Raw genomic sequence first — 26,473 nt, forward strand, 5'->3', positions numbered from 1 at the left:
GCCAGAAGTTCACGATGAAACGATGGGCCCTAGCCCTAAGGAACAGCATATCATGAGCTCTTTGCCTTTCGATATTTATGGGTTCTTTTTTTCTGCTGTGCCTACCGGAAGATCCCGGTGCAATATGGGCGCAGTGTCACTCCCGCCGATTGAGAAGGGCGAGAATAAAATTACAACAGGCACAAAACCTTTGTCTTACCCTGCCCAAGGGTTGACGTTGTGGCCTATTCGTTCTAAACCTTACTTCGGTCACCTTGATAACTCATACACAGGTGATACGAGAGCCACAAAAAAAACTAAAATCAAAATAATTCAAAAAAGAGAAAGAATAGCGTAATGCGGTTTTCTCAGGACTGCGCAGAAAAAGATGGATTTTTTTTAATAACGAAAAATATTTTTGACACATTTGTGACAGAAACGTGTAGTCATAGACCCACTGTACAAAATACTGACAGCTTAAAGGCAACCGCCACATTTTAGTGGAAAATTACATATTCAGTAAATTATGTCGGTATTAGAAAAAAAAATTCCCGTATTTTTCTGTGAACTTCTGCGAAACGTATTGTGCTACTTTGCTCACTTACCAAATTATGTAGTTTCTATTTTTTCGGTGGCTTTTGGATCACCCTGTACATGGCTCTGGCTGATACCTTCCACCGATGCATTTCTTCTAGCGCCGTCCAAACGCGAATACGGCGGAACATGATGCTTGCTGTTTCATTTTAAGCTTTGTACGAAAATCTAGTTGTTCCAAGAGCACATACGCCTCGCGGCTCTCTCTTTGCTCGGCGTCACAAACTGCATATCAGGCGACTAAAAAATCCTCTCGGTCATGCGCCACTAAGTAATGCACGCATGTGAGGGCCGGCTGGCCCTGACCATTTGAGCCTTTGTTCCAAAAAGCGTTACTCGTTGAACCTTTTTGCTCTCTGGTGTTCTATAGCCGCAAACGGTATCTTCATGGCGTCCGGTTACCCTTTCCTTCGCCAATAGATCTTGATGAGAAGGGCCTAGACGCTTTTATTGTGGTAGAGAAAAAAAAAACTAAAAATAGAAGGCGCAAATAAAAGAAGCTAAATATTTAGTTCACGAGTCGTTCCCACTGCCAAAACTTCTGACTTATTCGTTTTTTTTGTGCTGCTGTTAAATTATTTTACCTTACTTTTTACCTTCTCCCTCAGAATGATTCTTTCTTCTTCCTCTCCGGCTATAGGCCCGTGGGAGAAGAAAGCTAGCAATGCGGCCGGTATTGGTAGATGAGTTGGAAACCGCTGATTTTTCGAACAAATGTTAACTTTATTGCTCCATACGAATATAATACTTCTGTCATTTTAATTTTAGGCTACCATATGGAACCTTGAATCATATACACCCTCGCAGGGATTGTTCAGTTGTTAAAATGGCATAGCGCAGCCTGAAGATTTCCAGCTTACAAAGGTAAAACATATACCGGGAGTTTCAGCGAACGCTTTAAGAAATTTTCAAAATTAGGCTTTTTAGGGCAAAATTATGGCTTTTGCGGTATGGTATTGCCAGGCCTGGCGGACACCGGAAAGCCGCTAAATCATCTTAACTAGTAAGCTGGTTAACTAAGTTCTAATATTTAACTTTTTAACTATTTGAACTAAACGCCTGGCTGCAATTAGAGACCTGTAGCTGGTCGTTATTAACAGCCGTATCAGTTTTTAGAATTTCAAAAACGCGATTACCCTTGGAACTGTGGCTCGACGAAATGTGGCTATTTGGACTGGTTACGTGCACTGTAGGTGTTGCTTTTCCGGCATGATTTCAAAAACGCATCTATTTTCACACGGTGCAGCCAGACTTTGTCGAGCCACAGCGGCGAGCGTAATTTTGTTTTCGAAATTGTAAAACCTGATATTGCTCTTAGTAACGGCCAGCTACAAATCTCTGATGCCAACTAGGCGCTTAGCTGTGAAAACGCGATTACCCTTGGAGCTGTGGCTCGACAAAATGTGGCTGTTTCGACTGGTTACGTGCACTGTAGGGGTTGCTTTTTCGGCATGATTTCAAAAGCGCATATATTTTCACACGATGCAGCCTGACTTTGTCGAGCCACAGCGGCGAGGGTAATTGCGTTTTCGAAATTGTAAAACCTGATATTGCTGTTAGTAACGGCCGGCTACAAATCTCTCATTACAACTAGGCGCTTAGCTGTTAATGATTAAAAAATAGTTAACTAGCTTAATACCTAAGACGATTCCCCGGTTTTCTTGTGTCCGCCAACACTGGTAATAGTATGCCACAAAAGCCATATTTTTACCCGAAAAGCCTATTTCTGAAAATTTTGGGAAGTGTTCGCTGAAATCCCCGCTATATCTGACTTTATTAAGTTGCCTAGAAATTCTGGAATGTTGAGTATCAAATTCTTTTAGCTCCAATTCTCGGCAAATTCAGGGGAGCATAGTCAGGAAACAACAATGAAATTGAGGCTGAACCTCAAGTCAAACGTTAATCTGAACCTTGGGCCGAACATTTTCGAGTCTTTCCAAAATTTTTTCGGCCGAAAGGTGTCCTGTCAGAAAGAAAAAAAAACCTTCAACTCCGAGCGGCATTCGAATCACCGCAGTCGCAAGCAAGGTAGCTCCGTTTCCCGATACCTTAGACCATTCAGCAATCGCCAGAGCCTTTAACTTTGTGTTTTCTAATCGGTAGTCTCCCGTGCTACTGTTGCGAATGGTCGTCTTCCTCATCTTTAATTCGTTAGTACTGAGCCCTACATCGCCGTGCCCATGAAGCGGAGCCATTTGAGTCAAGAGGTAGATAGAAGGGCTTGCCTGTGTTGCCGAGGGCCGCTTTATGTAGCCTCACATTGGGTCATAAGGCGGCTTTAGGGGCAGGCGAGAGCTATGGCGCGCAATCAACGAGGGACCCTAAAAGCGTAGTGCCCAGCACAAAAAGATGAGCTGCTGAACTAAGTGGGGCGCAAAACACCAAAGCGATGAGGCGCGCTGACCACGGTGTCCAGCTTGGAGAGACGCAGTGGATGGCAGGGGTCTTCAAGGTGCGAAAGTAGCGGTTGCCATGAGAGCTGCTCACGTCCAAAAATAGAATCCGGTGAAAGGCCCCCCAAGACACAATCTTGGGGGGCCTTTGTCTTGGCCGCTCCCCCGTAGTGGGTATGTGCCTTTTTATTTGAGGCCAACCAACCAACCAATCTTGTGGGAACTTTTATTGAGCGCCGAAGGGTTTAACGGGGAGAAAGTGAACATGGATGTCGTCTTGAAACTGGTGATGCATGTTAAGTGAAGTGCAGGAATGCATTAACGTGCACGGCGCGCTAATTATAACACCAAAGTGTTCCTTTCCTTCGTTCTTCTTTTGTCCAGGTATTGAGAGTTACGGGAAACTTAGATGCAGCGTGGCAAAAGTGAAGTCGCGAAGGGTGCTACCCTAGAAAACGATGCCATTTTGCGGAAAATATTTTCTTCTAGCCTATTATCGCGCCGCATAACATCGCGTGTTGTGAGCACAATGCAGAATTTTTTCTCGAATTTATGTTGGCAATTAAAACCACTCGAGAAGTCCTTTTGCAGTCAATATCTCGTGCTCCATGGAGACGAATGCCAAAATTATCGGTCGCTCCTCTCGCCTAGCTTTTTATACCTGTATATTGTGTCATTTGTGATTCGTCTAAATGTTTTTAAACTTTTGTTATCCAAACTTTTCACTCATCAACATTGACTGAGCAGTTGATGAATTGATGTTCGCCACAGATTATGGTCCGTATTTATGAGTAATACATACTCCTGTTATCTTTACGCGGTCACCACGAATAATGTGCAACTTGTCGTACCCAACTGGTCGGACATGTCGTACCCCGCCTTTTTTCTTTCCTGCCGTATTGGTGGCTCAGTGGTTATAGCACTCGGCTGCTGACCGAAATACGCGGATTCGATTCCGGCTGCGATGGTGGAATTGCGAGGAAGGCTAAATTCTTGATTCCCGAATGCTGTGCGATGTCAGTGTACATTAAAAACCTCAGGTGGTCGAAATTTCCAGAGCCTTTCACTAAGGCGTCCTTCATAGCCTGAATCGATTTGGGACATTAAACTCCCATAAACCAAACCTTTTTTTGTTACCTTGAGCCCACAATATGTGACGTACCTTTGGGAGGAGCGAAAACATCTGACTTTTGTCTACTGCTTCTTCACAAACGGAAACTACATCCTGGAGTGCTGATGGCCCGTCTACATTATTCAATGGCAACACTTCTCGTCAGTGAGATTGAGAACGCTGTTCTCTCCGGATTTTTACTCTCCTTTTCGTCCCGAGCAGACAGCCGCGCAAGAATATTACCTCGCCTTAGATCGTTACTTGCATCACGTTTAGAGGCAAAGAAAAAAAAAAACCTTCATGGCTTCGAAGTTCAACGCACACGCGATTTCCTATAATACGAGGTGTAGAGGTCGTTGATAAGGATTGATTTCCATGTTTTCTGCGCGCACGTGCTTAAGAACGCGTGGCGAAAAGAAAATACTGCTGGCTTAGGTCGTTCGCATCCTTAACGACTTTCGTGTAATTACCCTTCGCAACTCTACAGCTAATTTACGCACAGCGCGGGAGCGAAGAGGAATGATCTCGTCGATTCCTAGCGGGCCCTTACCGTCTAGGTTTTTTTTATTTATTTATTCATACTGTCAGCTTATGCCAAGACAGGAGTTGCGGATGTTGAACATTATAAAACACAATACAAAGAAAGGTACAATGTACAATCAGACATGGGACAATTAACTCCATAGCAAAAAGCGCAACATAACAGAAACTCATCAAAACTAGTTTGCTTCAAACCATTTACAAAAGAAAGCCACGAATGTAGCGGAAATAAATAATCAAAAGCAAGATGCAATACATCAACAGGCCACCACCTCAGAAGGAATACATAGGAGGGATACGAATAGGAATACGCCCGCAATTTGAAACTATACAGTGCCCCAAGCAGGCGCAAACAGCTGACAATAAATTGTAAGAAGGGTTAAGACCAAACGACATGTTATATGGGTCAGAAACATAATAGTTCGAAACAGTCACAAATATTTCGCGAGGGCGTTTGCAAAAGCTTTTAAATCCGAACACTGAACACTTAGTAGTTGATGCCGCAGCATCCCGAATTGAAATAGCGCCCTTCGAAGAAAAGTTTCCTGCTTTTTTTTTTACTCATGCGACAATAAGTAAACACAATATCCAATCGGTAACAAATTGAAGCGGTTTTTTTGTACACGTACATTCGCGACCCTCCCAGTAGCACAGGTAATCGGCGCAATATTAGAAACACATTGGCAAATGCTGGTCCTGCAAAGGACCAATGTGAAACCATCTATTTGAAATATTAATCCGATTACCTGTACAGGTTGGAATAAATAACAAAAAAAATATCTCTTACGTCTTTGGCTGCAACCAAATCCAACGAGGATCTCGCTGTGCTCAGTTTCAATAGACTTTCGCCTTTTGTACGAGGCGCGTGAATGCAGTCAAGGTTACTGAAGGGTGACGGTAGAGAGATCCTCCTCAGCGGTTATTCTAAGAAATTAATGGGTTACCTGGTCGCTACACTTAAACAATAAACAGATAGTAAGTACTAGTAGAAACGGCGCACTTACGTTGGTATCGCGTCCTAAGCTGATTTGGTTTTTTATCCAGAGAGAGAGAAAGGAATTTTAATGAGGGAAAGGAGGAGAGGTCGGAGCGTTGCACCTAGCCGTTCCACACCTTTTAATGAACTCTGAGAGTTGGCAACAAAGTGTATCAACGTATGAGTTTATGTTTATTTTGGTGATATATTAATGTACAAGTTCATGAAAATACTTGTGCCATGCAACGCACAGTCATGGAATAAAACTATAGTGTTCAGTAGCGATATTAAGACAACAAAGAAGACACAAAAACGGGTTTTGCTTGGTCTTTAGAATGTACGCTCCTAAGAGTACTGGGTTTGATGCAGACAGCCGCGTTGCTGTTCATCGGGAGGAAAACGGATTTCAATAGGAGGAGGTCACGGTTTCTGCCATCGCCAATTACCCAAGTCTGCCTATGCATTTTATTTCAGCTCTGAACTTGACTAAAAAATGCGCTGTTAGGACAATATTTCGGCATCTCTTTGCTTCACTGAATATCTGCCTTTCTCTCTCAAACTCATATAAAGAACCGCTCATTTGCCTTGTGAGCCTACATACACTAACTTGACATACATGTTGATCATCAGCAAAAAGAACACATTCGAATATACCTATTTCTCGAAACATAATTTTTTGGTACCATCACTTAAATCTATGCCAACAAATATCATCCTCTCCAAGAAATAAAAAGGAAATTGGCAGTGGCTTAGCTCTGCTATGCCAGGATATACGTAGCGTGAGGTATTGGTATATCTTGGTTCACCTTGTTGTTATTAGCTTGGCTTCCCCCCTGTTAAACCTTGAAATTCCACTACGTGTAACAGTGACTAAATTAAAGGTGAGACAATGTGCAGTATCAATTGTGAAGCGTTTATTTATTTCTCATGGTTTCTCTTCTTGTTCTCCTTGTTGGTGAAGCCATAAGCCATCGGCGTTCGTTGTGTTCTTTGGCGTTGGTGTTGAGAACGTTTCACACTACGATTATTTTAAGAAAAGGAAGAGCGCATAATGGCTCCCTGGGTCAGTGGACGCCTGAATCGTGCTTATAGGTACGTGGGATGATGAGAGAGAGATGTGGGATTTCTCTCAAAGTAAGGACTGCGGTAGGTGTTGGAGGCTATCCTTCTGTTGTTTATGAACCGAATAATGCTGGCCACTTTTCTGAGCAATGTGAGCTACCCCGGCGCGTCTTCCACTTTTCCAAGCACTTTCGATACTTACAGCACAGCGCGCTTTTTGCAGAAAGATCGGAGAATTTCAGGCGTGTTGCTGTGTGTATGTCCTCTGCTTCATTATTCGTCACCCAGAATTCAGCCGCCAACGCTCTCAATATGAGAGACCATCACTTGAGATAAACTTTCGAAACCAGTTATTGAGAGGGGGTGGGGCGAAGGAGGGGGGTGATACTCTGAGCTTGGATAAAGGATTAGGCAAGGTGGGGAGCCCTGCGTTAAGATTGTTGAGTGAACCCAGGAGAGTATCAGCAAGTGCTCCACGCTGGCTGCGACGATCCCATACGCTTGCATGGTCACTATAATCAAACGAAAAAGCGGTCACAAGGGGCTAAAACTTTATTATTAAGCCCGAAATGTTATGAGTAGGTACTCTTCATGGTAATTCAAGTTATTGTTCTTCCCATTAAAAATTATGGCTCAGACGCTCTCAGACACATAAGACGTACCGTATAGTCCCTTTCTTCTAATTTTAGCCCCGCAATCAGAAATGCCTCCTATCTACATCAGAGACGCAGCACGTGCATCTTGTTATCTGTTTGGAATACTTGTAGCCACTTCATGATGCAGTATGTGGACAAATACCAGGGGACGTATACTAGTAAACATTTTCAATGCTTCAGGCTTCGCATCGCTCAATGTCAGCAACTGTCAGCTGCAGCTGCAGACCGCGGCAAATTACTGCACTGAACCGACACGTTGCCACGTCTGGAAATCACAGTATGCACCTCCGCGATGAGGCAGACATGTGATGGATTGGTCTTTGCGAAGACACGAGTCAAGTTGGCAAGCGCAGTCGATACGACATCTCCGAAGATGCTGTGCATGAAAAACGCACTGGAAGGGATCGCTTCATGAGGGCCGGCCACGGCTTAATTCTTGCGCAAAACGGAGAAAGAACGTCCCAACGATAGCGATCGCTAATTCTGCTCGTATCTCTACCACGACCGATCCATCACATCTCAGCCACATCGCGAAGGAGCTGACTGCGATCGCTGCGCGTGTCGTTGTGTTACTTGGATGCCACATTCTTGTTTACTGTGGACAGAATACACTTCGTATATTGCAGCGTATCCTCCATTCTAGCCACGCATCGACTTGAAAAAGACGATAGGAATTAATACAAACTGTTTAACATACGCGTGCGCGAATGAACGAAGGTTGGCGAGGGTGGTCGAAGAAGCACATTCCTTGAGAGCATACTTCCCTCTGGGGAAGAGGGAACTAAGAGGGTTGCGATTGACCTCGATGACGAAACACAAGTTTTCTCCCTTGACGGCGCGCCCTTTTGCTTGTGCGATAACAATCCAGAATTTCGCAGGCTTTTCGAAGCACACGCCACAGTAAGTATAAAACCAGCGGAAAGGACGCGTTCACAAGGAGGAGAAGTACACAGGACAATGCTGGATCCAGCGTTGTCCTGTGTACTTCTCCTCCTTGTGAACGCGTCCTTACCGCTGGTTTTCTACTTGTCCTGTGTACTTCTCCTCCTTTTGAACGCGTCCTTTCGGCTGGTTTTCTACTTACCATGCACCAACTGGCCCAACAAGCTACGCTTCTTCAATGCACGCCACAGCTTTCCGTACGCAATATTGCTGCGACTGAGAAATTCTCATGCGCAGATCGCAGCAAGACTCAAAAGTCTTGAGCGGGTACGCATATCTAGTTAACGTGCCGGTCTTTGCATACGCAAGAACTGGGATATCAGCTAGGGACATCCTTTAAATGGCAAGATGCCCTCTCCAGAGTGATTTCGTCGTGTTTGCTACGCGGTTCGGCGCGTTCAGTTCTCACAAAAGGCGCACCAGGGGCCGTAATCTATAAGCTGTCTTTTTTAAAATCGCCATTTCGGGTCCGTCTGGTCCTTTGTCATTGCTCACTCAGATATACCTGCGTCTTTCAAGTGTCCATGGAAGGCTACCTGGCAACAGGGTGCAAGGAGACCGGACCTCACCATTGGCTGCATATCGCAGCCAATCCGTCTGATCCTCTGTCATTGCTCACTCAGATACACCTGCGTCTTTGAAGTGTCCATGGAACGCTACCCGGCAACAGGGTGCAAGGCTGCATATCGCAGCCAATGGCAGCCAGTGGTCAGGTGACCAGGTCCAGGCTTCTGCTATTCATAGAGCGCTGTGATGCACCTCACCAGTGGCATGCATATTGCAATCAAGGCCAGCCAATTGTAAGGTGCGGTTGCCAGTCACCCATTCACCGACACGCACTCCACAGACGCTTGAAAACCGCGGGTATAACTGAGTGACCAATGACAGAGGACCAGACGCGAAATGACCGTTTTAAAATGGGCAGCTTATGGAATACGGCTCGAGGTTATCCTTTCGCTTCAAGCTGCTTATGACAGGGAGAGCGAGACGTACTCTTATTGCATCCGCGCGGTTTTTCAGCACTTTCGTGATTCGTAATTATTATGCGGATAATGTTTACTCACAGAGGGTCAAAAAATGGACTGATTTTTCTCGAACGCAGCATCTGATGTATATCGCTGTGCTCAGAAAATAAAGCTTGGTGTATGACACGCATGTAGCACATATTTCAAAACATAATCAAAACCTTATTCATGAAAAAGCAATAAGCCTCTGTGAAGCGATGGCGACCTTTCATCTCAGTAATGTTACCAGCGGGCCCAGGTTAGAAAAAGCTGGTGCATCTTCCGGGAGTGAAACTAAAAAAAGTATCATTGTTCGCAGTCACATGGAAAAAAGCGACGCACGCTTTTATGCCTTTCATTAAAATGAAAAGCTGTTTTTAATTTCTAGATAGTGGAGATAAGCGAACAGTTTCTGCTTTTGGTAAAGTAGGCCTGTATTCTCACAATTTCTGGGAAAAGAAAGCTTTCGAAAGAGAGGAAGCCTGCTACTGCTCGTGTGCGGATAGTGACAGCGGTGTGCCTAGTCTGAACACACCATGTTTACGGCCGGCGTACCGGAGGGCTGACTAGACCGTTGAACATTTCACCCTGCACTGTACGGTACTCGCAGCGCAACGCGCCTCCTCGCAGCAGACGCTCGGCCGCCTCGGGTTCAGCTCGAAGAGCAGCGACGACCTGCTCGCTGTTGCCGACGGCAACGGGAAAAAGGGCACCTGAGCGTCGGCCGCTTTGTGCAGGCAGCAGGACTCGTCCAGCGCCTCTCGTTTTACGGGCGCTAAAACCCTGAGCTAAGCCGCACAATCTGCCCTGCCTAAATGAGCTCGGTAACGCCTAAAAAAAAAATAACCCTCCCTCCTCCGTTCCCAACGTGGCGAAAAGTGTAAAAGTTCCTCGGCCGAAGCCAGGCGGCGAACACGCCCTTATGCCCTCCCATCCACGGGACCCCCTCCCGTAGCGCGCCCTGTCTTTCTCCACTGGTTGCGGGGGTGTTGCGCGGTCCTCTCTAGTGTAAATGAGGGAGGCGAACGCTAGCACCGGTGGTCAGAGTACAACGGGCTCGCACGCTTTCTCACATCGGCTTTAGCGATCCGCACTAGAGCCGCCCAGCATTTTGAGGTGCAGAACGAACGGATGAAAGATGGAGACAATGATTTAGCGGCCAACAAGTGCTGTATAGGGTGATTTTTTTTACAAATATGTAGGGGTGTGCGAATATCAAAATTTTCGAATACGAATCGAATACGAATACTGGGTTCCGAATATCGAATCGAATATCGAATAATCAAGGACAGACGCGTTTAACCACTACAGAACATTTATTTGAGCACCTAAGAACATCACAGTTCCACATCACTATCAGTGATGAAATGAGCACAAAAGGTGTGTGTGGCTGCACAAAAAGTATCAAAGTCTCGAACATTTTTCTTAGAAGAGTGGAAATATTATAGAAGATGGCTAGTACACAGTATAGATCAAGGCTAGCTTGACATAAGCACAGAAGCACGTTGCTGGGATGAACATAAAAGGTTGTCGTGAAGGAAAACTGGCTGCTCCACATGGTCAGGCAGAAGTAGTTCCTTTCTAGCTGAAACGACTTCTCCAGCCACGGAAAATGCCCTCTCAATTGGCACTGAACTGGCACGTATTGCGAGGTGTTTCGTGCACAGCTCTGACTGTACCAGCTCGAAGTCAGCTACTGCATGGCCCAACGTTACGCATTGCTATGGTCGCCGCCATGTTGTTATGTCTCTGTCGATAGGACTTGCGGACCGAAATGAACGTCGGTGCTCGCAATAGAATATTCGGCTAGATACGAATATTCGCGTAGTGTCGAACATTCGAAACAACACGAATACTTGATTTTCGAATCGAATACGAATACTAAAAATATGATATTGAAATTATATTCGAAAATTTCGAATATTCACACACTCCTAGAAATATTTATTGTGAGAACTATGAGACATGGCGTTGCGCTCTGTTGAGCTGGGTTGTACTATCGCGAGTAAAAAAAAAAAAAGTCACGTCACCGGAGCCATGAAAATCGTACGGCGCGGCGGGCGCGGCACCGTGCTTTGCAAACACATATGGCACTTATGTTACCAGTGTGTTGGTATCCGCAGTGCCGAGCGTTGCTGTCTGCCACTCTTGTGGCACGCAGTAGTGCTAATCTTTTTTACTGGCGGCTGTACAGCGTGGTGGACATTATGCACCTCATATGGATCAATAATAAACGATTAATTAACTAAAGGTAAGGACTATCTGTTGTTGTTTTTTATTTTAGGGGTAAGGAATGTCGTCAATGTCGAAAGTGAGCGGTGTTTTTAAATTTTTTAAATCAGTAATGGGGTTCAAAATATCGAACATCAGAAATGCACATTTGAAGGCCCATTCAGTTGGCTTTCCCGCATTGTATATTCTTTAAATGCCGCCTTTCGCACTTCTCATGCAATAGATACAGGCGCTGTTGGTGTATTTGGTAATATAGAAGAACTTGATTTCGGCGAAAACACGACGCGCAGCGACGCTGTTTTCTAATTATGCTATGGGCGAAAGCCAACTCAACAAACTTTCAAATGCCCATTTTTAACGTTCGATATTTCGAACCAAACTGCTGATTAAGAAAATTTTAAAGAAGGGTCAACATCGTTGTTGACAGTTATAAATTTTTGCAAAAAATTACCGAAGGCAATTTGCAAATTCGAAAGTGTGCTTTGTGGTCAACCCACTGCCGCTTCCCCGAACCGCTTTGCGCGTGGCGGGCTTCCTGCATGTTCGGTTTTTATTGTGTATGGCGACTGCGGTCGCTTTTTTTATTGTAGTGTTTTAGAGCGCAGTTCTTTGGCGCCCGTTTCGCGGTGTAGCCGCCGCCGTTGCCCGTTGGGCGTTCACTGTGTTCATTGGCGTTGGCGTGGACGTTTTACACTCCGATCATTTTAAGAAAAGGAATTGCGCAAACTGGCTCCCTGGGTCAGTGGACGCCTGAATCGCGCTGTTGTGAGCCGTTGCCTAGCAACCGTGGCGGTGCACACCCGAACCGTACCATACAGGAAGGGAGGAAGTAAAGAAGAAAGACAAAGAGGGGCCGTATCCCTTAAAAAATCGTCTACAGACAGTCTATAGACTTCCTATTGACTCTATTGACTTTCTACAGATATTGCTTTCTGTCTATTCATAGTCTATAGACTGTCAATTTGTATTGCCTATAGAATTTTGTCTATAGGCAATACAAATGCCACAGAAAGTCTATAGACAATGTATAGATTTATGGCCATACGCTTTGAGTAGACTTTTGTCTATAGACAGTTTATAGACTTTATAGACAGAAGTCTGTAGCCACTCCATAGACTGTCTAAAACTTTTTTTGTAAGGGTAGTGAAGAAAATGAAAATTGTATTTGAGGAAAGGAAATTACGCACTCTCGCATATCTCGGTGGACAACTGCCATCCGTTTGTAGAGGAAGGGAGGAAGTGGGAGTGAAAGAAGAAACAGAAAGAGGGGCCGTAATGAAGAAAATGAATTTGAGGAAAGGAAATTACGGATGAGGTTGCGCCGCTGCGCGGAGGAGAGGCCACAGTTGGCACGATTCCAGCGCACAGATGAACACTGCGAGCATGAGCCATTAAAGTCATTCGCCTTAATATCATCTCACCCCCTAGAATCAAAATTAGAATAGTTTATTGGTCTAACTTTGAGCCATATCGGGTGCATAATGTCTGCCTCGCTGTACAACCCAGCTCACCAGACAACACCGAGTATCTCTGACATCTTTTAAAAGAAAAACTTATAAATGTTGCAAAAAAATTCAGGGGGCACTTTGACTGTCTAAAGTGCGTAGAGGCGAAAGCGTTTTCCGCACCACTTTCACTGCTTCTGTGGCACTGGTGGCGTCACATGTAATTCAGTACTAATTGCTAAGTGATGTCAAATCACTAATTAATGGTTAATTACTGATTAATGCCTGGATACTGATTAACTGCTAATTAATGACGCTTAAGCTTCGCCTTTAGGAGTGGAACACGACAGCGTGTTGTAGTTCTGCCAGGGAGTCCGCGGAACGCCACCACCCGTTGGGCGCGATGTCTTGCCGTTTTGAACGCAACCGTTTTTGAGGAAAGGAAATGGCGCAGTAATTCTCTGTCATCTCGATGCACACCTCACCCGCACCGTACAGGAAGGGAGGACGTGGTAGTGAAAGAAGAAAGACAAAGATGGCGCGTAATGAAGAAAATGAAAATTGTATTTGAGGAAAGGAAACTACGCAGTAACTGTCTCACATATCTCGGTGGACACCCGTGAAAATTCAGGGGGGGGGGGGGGGGGGCACTTTATTGACCTATAGTGCGGTCACTGAGGTGTGGTTAAGATGTAAAGCTTCGCCTCTAAGAGTGGAACGCGAGAGCGTCTTGCAACGCTGACAGGGAGTCCATAGAACGCCATCGCCCATTCGGTTCTACGCCTCGCTCGTCGGTAAATTGGTTTTTGAGGAAAGGAAGTGTATATCTCTCTCATAGCTCGGTGGACACCTAAACCTCACCAGAAGGGAAGGAGGAGGATGGCTGTGAGCGAAGACACCGTATTCACTAGACGCGCCTTTGTTCATTCCGAACAATCGAGCTGGAATGGCGGAGTGGGTAGCATGCTCGTCTCGCACTCCGAAGACCGGGGTTCGATTCCCGAGCTCGACCAATTTCTTACTCGGTTTTATTTATTTATATGGCCTGACTAGAAAACTTAATTAGGCTAATTGGGTAATTAAGCAATTAACTCAGCTCAGTCCCACTTGCTTGGAGCATCACTATATGATCCCTTCAATTGGTTGCATGGTTACTAGCCAAAGTACAATTGGCCCCGTTTGAAATTGGCGCACTGCGACGTCACGACCGTTTCGACCAACTGAAAAGCGTGACATTTCTGTCGACAACTGCTGCTTACAACGATGAGACATTAAAGGCTTTCGCCTTAAAAAACCATTCTGTATATCAATTACAACACGTAGCGCGAGACTCAGCGCTGAAGGCCGGATGTTGTAAGCGACTGGGAGCAGAAGCTCCCCTGTTTGCCCTGGCGCTTGTATGAATCCCGGCCTGGGCTAAGGAATATAAATTTTTTTTTTCTGCTTAATGGCATTCATACTCTTATTATTATTATCATTGCTATTTTGAATATGTAGATAAAATAAAATATATGAGTGTATACTTTGAGAGTGGTCGGATCTGGCAATATCATTTATCACATGTTGCGGCCCTCTAAGGAGTGTGGCCGGGATTTTAAGCACCATGAAATCCTTAGCTCCACTGCAGGTTATCAAAAATATTGCGCGTGATCTGGCTTACAGTTTGGGGTGGTACGGAGTAAGTCTTTGCGCACTGCTCTGCTCGTAGTAAGGACAAAAAAAACTGGATATTAAAAAGCATTTTCAAGAATACTGATTGTTAATTCTTCTACAGTCTTTGGTGTGAATTAGGCTAGCCGTGATTTGCATCACGTTTTAGGCAAACTGTTAATATAAGATGTGTTGTAATTTAGAATTTAAACCGAGATACGCAGCCCCCGAAGTGCTTCGCAACACTTAGCGTTGTCCCGCGCAGTTGAACTGCACCCTGTTCAGCAGCGTCAGGTAGGGAATTCCACTCATTAATCAATCTTGAAAAAAAAAATGTACATAAAACAATCAGTATAAACACAAGGAGCTGGGATAAACATAAAATGACGATGCCGTGATGCCTCTGCAGGCAGAATTTCAAACAAGCCAGACCAGTCGATATTAACGTGATTACTTATAATTAATGAGAGGTAATTAAGCCTTTCGCGCACAGCTTCCTGTTCGGCCTCCGGTTCGCCATGGCTCCTCGGCGATGGTCTACGGAATTAGCCCAGAGTGGGAATTAAAATAATTTTGGTGCGTAACTCATTCGCTTTCTTGTTTAAATAAAATGTTGGCAAAGCCAAGCTTACACTTTTGATCTGCTTTCACGGCCCATATTTTAACCTTTTCCAGTGTTTCAAATCCCGATATTTTAGTTATGGCTTATTCAGTGAGTTCCATGGAATTAAAACTGATGCGTTTCACTCAGAGAAAGTGGCGAAAATACTCCTTTAATTCCTATACTTGTCCTGTTTCCGCTAACTATGCCAGTCTGTTTTGAACACTTCGCGCATAGTACTTAAAGGAATACAGTCAATTAACTTTGGTGGCATGTTTCCTTTTCTACAATGATGCGGAAGACACTACTACTTATGAATCAATATGTGATTTTCACTTGCGGTTGCTAAATAATTTATTATCGAACTTTTCTGTCATGCTGCTTCGGTTTCGGTTTCAACAGTCGAATGATGGCTATGACGTCAAAGTGTGGTTATACATACATACATACATACATACATACATACATACATACATACATACATACATACATACATACATACATACATACATACATACATACATACATACATACATACATACATACATACATACATACATACATACGTACGTACGTACGTACCTACGTACCTACGTACATACACACATACACACTTACATACATACATACATACATACATACATACATACATACATACATACATACATACATACATACATACATACATACATACATACATACATACATACATACATACATACATACATACATACATACATACATACATACATACATACATACATGCATGCATACATGCATACATGCATACATGCATACATGCATATATACATACATGCATACATGCATACATGCATACATGCATGCATACATGCATACATGCATACATACATGCATACATGCATACATGCATACATACATGCATACATGCATACATGCATACATGCATACATGCATACATGCATACATGCATACATACATACATACATATATACATACATACATACATACATACAGAATTCAGACATAATAAAGCTAAAGCACAGGGCCAATTTGGCTAAGCACTGCAATTTCGAACGCAAAAAAGACGAAACATGTAAGGGTTTTTTTACCAATTAAATAAATTTGAACATGACACAATATAACAGGCAAGAAGAACAATAAATGAATTCATAATCAGACATCTAGAACACAACGCTACTAAATAGTTCAAAGCGACAGACATAAGTACAAAATATGATGTTCACTATGAGATAATAGAAATAGAGAGGTAGAATTTTCTGTTTGTGAAGAGACACAGTGAGGATACGTGACATGATAGATGAAAAAACTGGAATATAATCGCTGCTTCATTGTTTTAATTCACTACAGGGCTGAAACTCGCCTTCCTGAAGATCCGGAATGACAACGAATGTAGAAGGAGTGATTATATTGCAGTTTGGTCATGCCTCACGTGACCTGCAACCAGACTCTGACGCCACAGTCATTGTTAGGCGGTTGCAACCGAAACCGAAACAGCGCGAGAATGAAATTAGATTTTAAATCATTTAACAGTCGTAGTTGAATACCACGCGTTAATCCGTGCATAATAATGCCTTACGCATCATTACAATGAAGAAAACATGCACCCAAAAGTCCCGTGTCTATACTCCTTTAAGCCATCCTGTGTAGTACGACATGCCTTGTGCTTTTCTAAGGAAATGCACGTCAGAAGCATCATTCGTTCTGACTATTTAAATAGTGTGGTTCTTCCTTGTCAGATAAAACTTAATTTCACCTAATTCTTGCACCCCGAGCAGAGCTTCAAGGAATTTGGTTAAATTTTGTTTCTACTCAAAAATGCACCTCCTAGAGAAGGTTAGTTTATTGGGGTTTAACATCCCAAAGAAACTGAGGCTATGAGGGACGCCGTAGTGAAGGGCTCCGGAAATTTCGACCACCTGGGGTTCTTTAACGTGCACTGACATCGCACAATACACGGGCCTCTAGAATTTTCCCTCCATCGAAATTCAACCGCCTCGGCCGGAATCGAATCCGCGTCTTCCGGGACAGCAGCCGAGCGCCGTAACCACTGAGCCACCGCGGCGGGGTAGAGAAGGTTCGGTTTTCAGTGTTCAAAGCTGAAGACACAAAAAAAATAACAGCAAAGGTCGGGCTTATTCCATAGGGGTGTTTTCAGCCTGCTGGTGTTCTTATAAACGTCTTTAAATCCTTGTTATTCATGACGAAGTTTAATGTGAGGACAAGCCAAAAGAGACATAACAACATCTTGAGCTGAATTCTAAAAAAAAACGTGCTTGCGATTACAACTTTCAAAGAAACGTATTTTTTAACAAAATTTAACTCTATGCTATTTGAAACCGTTGTTCAAAATATTTTTGGTCAAGTGCGTAGAAAGTTTACCGTATTACAAGTAGATGCCTCAGGCCGATAGATAGATATATTATTCCGCGCTGTTCCAATCGTTATGGTAGTGAACTCGTGCATTATTTGTGCCTTCGTTCCTAATCGCTTTGCCGTCAAATGCATAGTGTCCAGATACAAATTATAAACCAAATAAATTATTGCGTTCATCTATTTTCACCTCACCTTTCAATTTCATGTTCAAATTTTGCTAGGCAGCAATTTCTCGCCTTTCTAGTTAGCCCCTTCATGGTCACATTTTCTTGTGCTTTTAATCCCCTATAGGGTGTTGACATACTGTTGGTGTTGATATGGTTTGATTTGGTGCATCCGGATTTTTTTCTAAAACTGTCAACACTGGTGAGTTAAATTCTGTTTCTTTCCTACTGTTGTGTCTGCTTTTGTTAATTACTTATCAATTCTTTTTATGTAATTGCACTGCACGCTGTAAATTCATTTGACTGCACTGCACGCGACTCTTCGTTGTCTGCCAGGCTCTGCCATACAAGCCTAATGAGGCTTTGACAGGCCTGAACTTGTAAAGTGTTTTCCTGAGTGTAAGAAAAATAAACAGATTGATTGATTGATTGATTGAATTGATTGTTTGATTGATTGATTGATTAAGGCTACTCTCAGCCACACCCAACCCACAATTGCTGCATCACTGCCGGTGGCAGTGACTGCTGATGTTGCACGATAAAGCGGAAGTTGTGCTCGCAGCCGCCCGAGATGTGCGCATCGCTCCAAAAAGCCAACGTTATCTGACGGGGAAAACACACGAACCTTCTTTCCAGGATCTGCTCTTTGCAATGGATTGGAGACGGATAGCGCAATCTTCTGGGGGAGTCAAGATTCTCTGTCATGAGGTAATTACTGGCTAAGCGGCTTTCACTTGGAGGACACTGGAATGATAGGACAGTAAATTTGTCGGAATTCTGGCGACTGTAGATGGTGACTGCCACAACGTAATATTGTTTTCAAGCTTTGAGCAGCAACCTTAAAAAGTCCAGAAGTCGGTCAAAATTTGCGGCAACTTCCTCCTCCGTAATATAGAGAGGAAGGAAGGCCGATAAGTTCGTTTTCAGTGGGAGGCATTATGGGAAGACGGAGTTTGTTCGCACGATAACAAACCTATCTTTAAGGGATAACCGCACCACATGAGAAGACCTAGAGTTAGAAACAATAGGTCCGTGTACACGCTGATGCGACGTATGTATCCTTTGTGCATGACCGACAGTTCCTTCTACTTTACATTAAATGAGAGGCCGCTGTTTTTCGCAATTCAGAGTGGGATGTGCAGAAGCGCGCGTAAAGACGGCACAGACATCGCCAAGGGCTCAGTGATCTTGCCTTGGGCTCTGCCAAAACTGCCAAAGGGAGACAAAAGATCGACGCTCTGAAAACTATGCGTTAAGCCATTCTGTTTACCGAAAACTTCACTTGTCGGCGCTTAAAGTATTAAGTAACTGCTCACAACTGCAACGGTTTCGGGTTGCGAAGTGCGTACTAGGCGGAAAGAGATGTAATTGCTCAAAGGTATAGTATATCGGATGCATGCGGTCCTGCGGGAACGTATTTGTAATCATTTTTTTTTTCGGATGCGTTCTTACTTTCGCTTTGCCTTCGTTTTACGTCGGAGCTATGTGATTGAAACTGATCCCTTGCCACCAACCTTGATTGTCAGGGGCGAGAGCAATGAATTACCGAGGGACCTAAAAACTGAAAAGGAAGAAGGTTCGTCACGAAATAAAGAGTGCGGAGCTCAACTTCTTTCACCAAGTACAGTGCGAACCCCATGAGGACACGATGATTGGGCGCTGAAGTTTTTCCTGGCGTTTTTTTGACTGCGAATGTCATTTAGCAGAGGACCTGTGCCTACAACTTGCGCACAATGGCCGACGTTGCGTGTTCATGAGTCAACTGTTCTCATTCCTCACAAAATATAAACAGCCCGACCTCACCTACATAGCAGCATAGAAGTATCGAACGTATGATTTGATAATTTATTAAGGCAGAAGCCTTTAATGCCTCGTCGTTGTAAGCAGTTGTTGTCGACAGAAATGTCACGCTTTTCAATTGGTCGAAACGGTCGTGACGTCACAGTGCGCGAATTTCAAAGGGGGGGGCAATTGTACTTTGGCTACTAACCATGCAACCAATTAAAGGGATCGTATAGTGATGTTCCAAGTTAGTGGGGATGAGTTTAGTTAATTGCTTAATCACCCAATTAGCCTAATTAACCTTTCTAAAAAACCACATAAATAAAACCGAGTAGGAAATTGGCCGAGCTCGGGAATCGAACCCCGGTCTCCGCAGTGCGAGACGAGCATGCTACCACTCCGCCATGCCAGCTCGATTGTTTGTAATGAACAAAGGCGCGTCTAGTGAATACGGTGTCGTCGTTCACTCCCGTCTTCCTCCCTTCCCGTTACGGCGAGGTTTAGGTGTCTACCGAGATATGAGAGACAGATTTCCTTTCCTCAAAAACCAATTTTACGACGAGCAAGGCGTAGAACCTTTCCTCAAAAAGCGTTGCATTCAAAGGGCAACGCATCGCGCCGAACGGATGGTGGCGTTCCGTGGACTCCCTGGCAGCGCTACAACACGCTGTCGCGTTCCACTCCTAAAGGAAAAGATTAAGCGTCATTAATTGGCAGTTAATTAATGCACCAACAGAATGTGAAGTGAACAATCACGTATCAGAATGCAGTACTCAGGCTTTCGCCTTTCACCACTTTAGCCGCTAAAGTTCCTCGTAATTTTTTTCTAGCAAAAATAGCCACCTCTGAGACATCGTGTAATGCGCAGGACTTTAAGTTTCCTGCAAGAAATGAGTGTCACGCAGTTTTGTGCAGCATTCAAATGTAAATATTGTGGAAACATGGAGGGACAACCTTCCGCCTCACACTTCCAGACCACGGATACAGCGTTTCCGCGCGCTAACCGCGGAGGGGTTCATGCTCGAGGGAACAAAGGGAGGGACGACAAAGCGTGAACACTCATATGCTATTTATTGCATTCGCAAATAAAACACACAGTGGGCCGGCTAGCTACAAAACATGCACGAGGTATTCCTCGGAAATAGAAGGGTACGTAAGAAGGGCTTCCGACTTAACGTCTGGAGCAGGGCCGCAGCTTCGGGGTTATCGGCAGAGAGCGTTTGTACGCGCCGACAATGACGGCCGGGTTTTCCCATGCGCGCCGCATTCTTGGGGCAAAGCCATCCCCGAGCATTTGCTGGGGGTGGTGACGAGAACACGCGTTTGCTGCGCTCATTTCGCGGCCTGGAACCAGAAGTCCAGCGGCAAGGCATGACGGATCTTCGTGCGCCTGCCGAGGAAAGTGGCGTGCGCTTGTGACGCTGGCCGGATCCCGAAGAGGCCCTCACCGGCTCTGCGTAGCTCCGCGTAGGGTGGCGCTCCGTCGCTGTTTCCGCTTCCCCCATGAGGGAGACTTCCTTCTCGCCCAGCCGGTGCTTTCCTGACGCACGATGATGAAGATGGTCGGCCGCGTCGAAACAAAGGGGGAGGGGGGGGGGGGAAGGTTTTCCACAACATTCTGCTTAAACTGACTACTATTTATTAATTTATATTCAGAATAGAATGGGGAAGGGAACGATTCATTGTATCTCTTGTTAAAGGCAGTTACTCTCTTCAAGCGAGGCGATAAATTTACAGATTTCTGAATTTGTTGCGTCGTGTCCACCACTAAATTACAGCGCGTTTTGTTATGCCAAGTTCGCACAGCGCATAAAAGCAACGTGATTTGGAAATAAAGTGAGAACATGCATCTGTTCCGCATAAAGTATGGTCCAATTGGACCTCTAATGAAATCTGCAGTTTACTTGATGTTCCCAAGTGGCTTCGTGGAGCCGCTTATTAAACAGTGAGCTGTACTGCCATCCCATTGTTTCTAGTCGCAAAGCGTTTGTTTGAAGTGTGGTGTAAGCGTATTGGGGAGCATAATTTAAAAACAACGCAACGTCTGTGTAATGGTAGGTAGCTGTCTTATGCTAATTTAAATATCAGTTTACGATATGCCACGATGACTAAAGACACCACATACGAGGGTTGCTTGATAAGTATGGTAAAGAGAGAAGAGATGGCGCTACAATTCTATTTTCTACTAGATGATGCGCGAGTACCAGCCTTCATATGACGGCATCATCTGCAAGACTAGTTGGTTGCGATCTACATGTATCAGCAGCACGATCACAAAACAGGAAGATGAAGGGGAAGATAGTACAGAGCGCTGAACTTGCAACTTTTATTTGAAGAAAACTGAACCCGCACTTGTATACACACACCAGGTAAAAGCCCACTAGGGGGAGTAATCAAGGCAGGCGATCGAACTGAAACCCACACGATGTCCAGGGCAACAAAAGATAACAAGACACACGCTATACAATGAGTTCTATGAAATGAAGCATGAATGACATGCGGAAAAAAATCAAATGAAAAAAAACACAGGGTTGAGTATGCGCGAATTACAAAAAAGATACAAAACATCAAAAAACAGAGTGGAGGGCGTGAATTTTGCTCTGTACTGTCTTCTTCTTCCTGTTTTGTGTTCGCGCTGCTGATACATATAGGTGACGGCAGAGCTTGTTTCCACCAGTACCTATACTTCCCAGGCTTCTGACAGAGGTTTGCATTGAGCTGTGTGGTGATTTCCGCCAAAATGAACAAATATGAATTTCGAGCAATGATCCAACATTTCTATTTAAAACGCTAGACGGCCGCCTAAAATAAAGCCGAGTTGAACGAAATACTCTGCGCCATCGCTGAAGACTATTGACCACTGGATAAATAAGTTCAAACGTGGCCAGGCTTCAACGCAAGATGAAGCACGTCCTGCACGTCCAGTGGATGTGGCAGCCAGAAATAGACTCTAAAATTCATGGAATTGTCACGGCAAACCACCGAGTGAACACTGCTTACAAAGTGGCAAAACGATAACAGGACGATATTAAGCAACATCCTAGATCAATTGAAAGAAGAACTGCGCGATAAACGGCGAGGGTTAGTGCGGAAAAAAATTATTTTTCACCAAGACAACGTTTTGCTCCACAGATAAATTGTCGCAATGGTATATTGCAGGAGCTGGGCTTCGAAGTTGTGTCTCACCTTCCCTACTCTCCAGGTTTGGGCCCATGTGAATTTTTCTTTTTTTCCAAACCTGAAGAAATGTCTGGGTGGGAAAAAAAATTTCATCACATGAAGAGGTTATCTCTATTGTAAATAATTACTTCAAAGGCCTCGAGCAATCCTTCTTTTTTTTCTGAGGGTATCAGAAAATCGGAGCATCGCTAGAAGAAATGTGTGGAGCTGGAGGGGAACTCAGTTGAAAAATAAATTATCAGCTTCTCCAAACGTAGTCTCTGTAATTGCTTTTACCATGCTTATGAAACGACCCCTATAATACTGGCAGCTTTGTTTTGGTAACAGACCATCTTACTATCCTGATGCTGAATTAAAAAGCCTAGTTTTACTAAGAAAAACAGGAGGGGGGGGGGGGGGGGCTCGGCTATAGGGGCAAAAAAAAGCATTTCCCAATTCGCAAGCAAGAATATTATTAAACAATCTGCTCAGCGGCCCGGTATGTGTAAACGCGAGATGGGGCAAGCGAGTGCCTGAAAATCGAACCCGCTCTCAGAGGATCAGCTCGAGACTGCGGAAAGTATGGACGATAATTTGGAAAAGTAATCTTGCTTCCGAGGGCACCGAAAGTAGAAAGAACGACGTGCAACAGACTCAGTTTTCTGGCTGCTTGACATTAAATTTCGAGCGATTACTTCCGCGCAAAGAAAAAGAGATAAAACTGCTCATTACTTAAGCTTAGAGGGCTTCTTCAGGTAACAGCGCAAAAGTACAGACGGGACACATAGAACAAGAACACACAATAGACGCTGCGCTTCGCTCGTTGTTTGTTCTCGTTCTATGTGTTCCGTCTGTGTTTTTGCGGTGTTACTTGAAGATATAACCAACAAGCCCAAGCTGCTGTTCTGGTTAGAGGCCTTATACTCCCGCTGTCGATACAAAAACGAATTAATCTGAGTCGAAGCGGGGAAAGAGATTGAGAAAGAAATGCGAGATTTTTTTTCCGCGACGAAGCAGTAAGAAAAGAACAGCGGGGAGGGTTCTTCCGCGAATTCAGGCTCGGGTACTCCAAACTATGTTGCGTACAATATTAACACATTCTTTTTCCAAGGTGTGTTTACCGTATATAGAATTTAAACCTGAAAAAAGGGGTGAATTTTCACCGGTGGCGGCCTACGTGATAACAAAACTCATTACTCAATACAACCAGAGAGCAGGAAAAGCAAGCATTTGTTATTCAGCTTACATACCACAATATTAAACAAAAGAAACGACCAGCGTAAGTATATAGAGGCGCCAACATTAGAAAATATTGTGCATTGAAAGTCATAAATATTCAGTAGATTAACGCTCTTGCGACCGTCTACTGCATACCTCAAGTATTTTAAAACAGCCTGATTTGCACCTAATATTTTACATGTTTTTTGCTCTGGTGTAAGTAAAATTACATGTCGTTCAGCTTTCATTGGCATTAGTGAAGGCATATTGATGAGGAATTTTTCCTGAATAAGTCATGGGCTGCGGCATCCTTATGGGACGCTTGTGCTCAAATTGAGTTGCAAGATTTTCCTAAAGTGGGAACCTGTCGTCGCTGAGCTGTGGCATTCCGCAGTATACTTACTGTTCGTAAAGAAGAGAGTGGCACCTTAGTGCTGACGGCAGCAGTCCTGCCATCTTCACGGCGTCGTGTGCCTATCATTAGGGGCTTCTATCGCAGAAACCATGTTTCCATGGCTTCAGTAGCTCCCAGCAGCCCAAAAGCCTACACAGTCAAACGTATAGTATATTCCAGGTGCTCGCGCTTGACTTGCAGAACAATGCCGTGCTCAATGCCTCCTTCCAAAAATTCCGCACCACGCCAAATGTCTTTGCGCTTTTTCTGCGAAATCTTCAAGTGCCTGCTAGTAGCATTTTTTACGCCATTGACACATGATTAACGCTAGTGATCATTTCAGATTTTTTTGAGAATCAAGACAGATGGGCAGAGCGAACAGTCTTGTTCGTGCTCTGTGGTAAGTTGAGAGCAGAAACTGCGCATGCATTAAGAATAAACTGCACAGCGCTACGCTGCCTGGATGCGTCCGGGCCGCATCCCGCCGCTTTGAACATGCGATTTAGAACGCTTAATTCGCTGCAGCACTGCGAGGAGGCTGTTCGAAAGAATTGGAATCAAACTCGACGGTGCCCCAAACGACTAAATATCAGAAACAGCGTAGCGCATGAGAATGCTTACAGTGAGTGAACTTCCGTAATAACGGCAATCTGTGGCCTCGGCAAAGCTCAGGAACTTGGCCACTGCTCCCTGTTATTCCCAGGTGGCCTCCCTGCCAACTTTAGATCGCGCCTTTGGACGCAGGGCTTCGGCTGTCATACGGGAGCCGTCGCATTCGTGACGGATGGCCGACAGCGGCTGCGTAAGTCGAGTGTTCTCGATTGTGCGCTGTCCGTTGTACTTCGAGTGGAAGCCGTGCGGCTGCTCCTGAAATATCCCTGATGCGTCCCTAAGACACAAGCAGGAGCTTTGGGATAAAATTTGCTCTCTCGGGGAATTGGCGTGACGTCACCAAAATCGTTCTGTGGACTGCATAAATACGCTAAACGCGCCTTCTGCCAGAGATGAAATTAAGGAAACACAGGGTTCTCACAGTTGTAGTTGTCGAAATTTCAGTACTTTATCCGTTTTTGCCAAGGCTAAATGCAAACAGATATTATGAATGTTTGTAATTTCTTCTGGTGTTATTACATGGCTCATCGGCAACGAAATCTGGCGTTGCTGTCCAGAAAACGGTCCGAAAACTTCAATGACGTCGTCAGCACAGCTGCTGTAGCAACCATGAGAGCCAACAGGAGACACAATGTGTATGTGCGCACCAATGGCCTTTAAGTGAAAAGTCTATAGGGTGAAGTCCTTTAGGATGAAGGCCTTTAGGATGCAGAACTTTAGGGCAAACGCCTTTGACATGGAGGCCTTCACCCTCAATGTATTTGACTGAAAGGCCTTCCACCTAAAAGCCTTTTTTGTAGAGGTCTTCAGAATAAAGGCCTTTTAGACATTACTACCATTTACCAAATAGCAATAACTAGAAAACAATTATAATTAATTTCTAAGTTACTAGAAGACACAAAGGTTTTCAAATTAACAGCACGTAAGTAGTCTTAAATGCCCTCCGCAGTTCTATTTCAAAGCAACAACCTGCGTCAATATTGGGCGTTGCGGTGGCGCTGGTCGTGGGTTCCATGAATACGGGAACGCGAAACTCAGTATCGTTCACAACGAGGACTGGGGATGATATCGTTGCCATAGTCGCGTGAAAGTAATGCTTTAGGGGCAAGACACAGTCTACGCTTGACGTACGCCGGCCGTATGTCGAAAGCAGATAAGCAACTACCGAGTGTGGGATATAAAAAGAAGGCGGACGGAAAGGGCTGGCTTGTCTGGAGTGACTTCCTTCTGCGGTTTCCTGCCGCTGCTGTGTCTACGAGACTTCATTCACGCCTCCGTTGCACAGTGAAAGGAATGAATGATGCACGATGGCATTTTCTCAAGCTGGAGCTGTGATAAGGGCCACTGCAGCTTCCTTGGTATGGAAAGAATTGCGACATCGCGTCCCAGTGGGTGTTCTCTAAGTCAATGCCACTTGCTTTTTTTCGCTTTAAAGTATGGTTTGGTTTGGTTTATGGGGTTTAACGTCCCAAAGCGACTAAGGCTATGAGAGACGCCGTAGTGGAGGGCTCCGGAAATTTCGACCACCTGGGGTTCTTTAACGTGCACTGACATCGCACAGTACACGGGCCTCTAGAATTTCT

Source organism: Amblyomma mixtum, chromosome 3 (assembly GCF_055824585.1).
Source record: "Amblyomma mixtum isolate Tamu chromosome 3, ASM5582458v1, whole genome shotgun sequence".
In the NCBI taxonomy this organism is placed as follows: Eukaryota; Metazoa; Arthropoda; class Arachnida; order Ixodida; family Ixodidae; genus Amblyomma; species Amblyomma mixtum.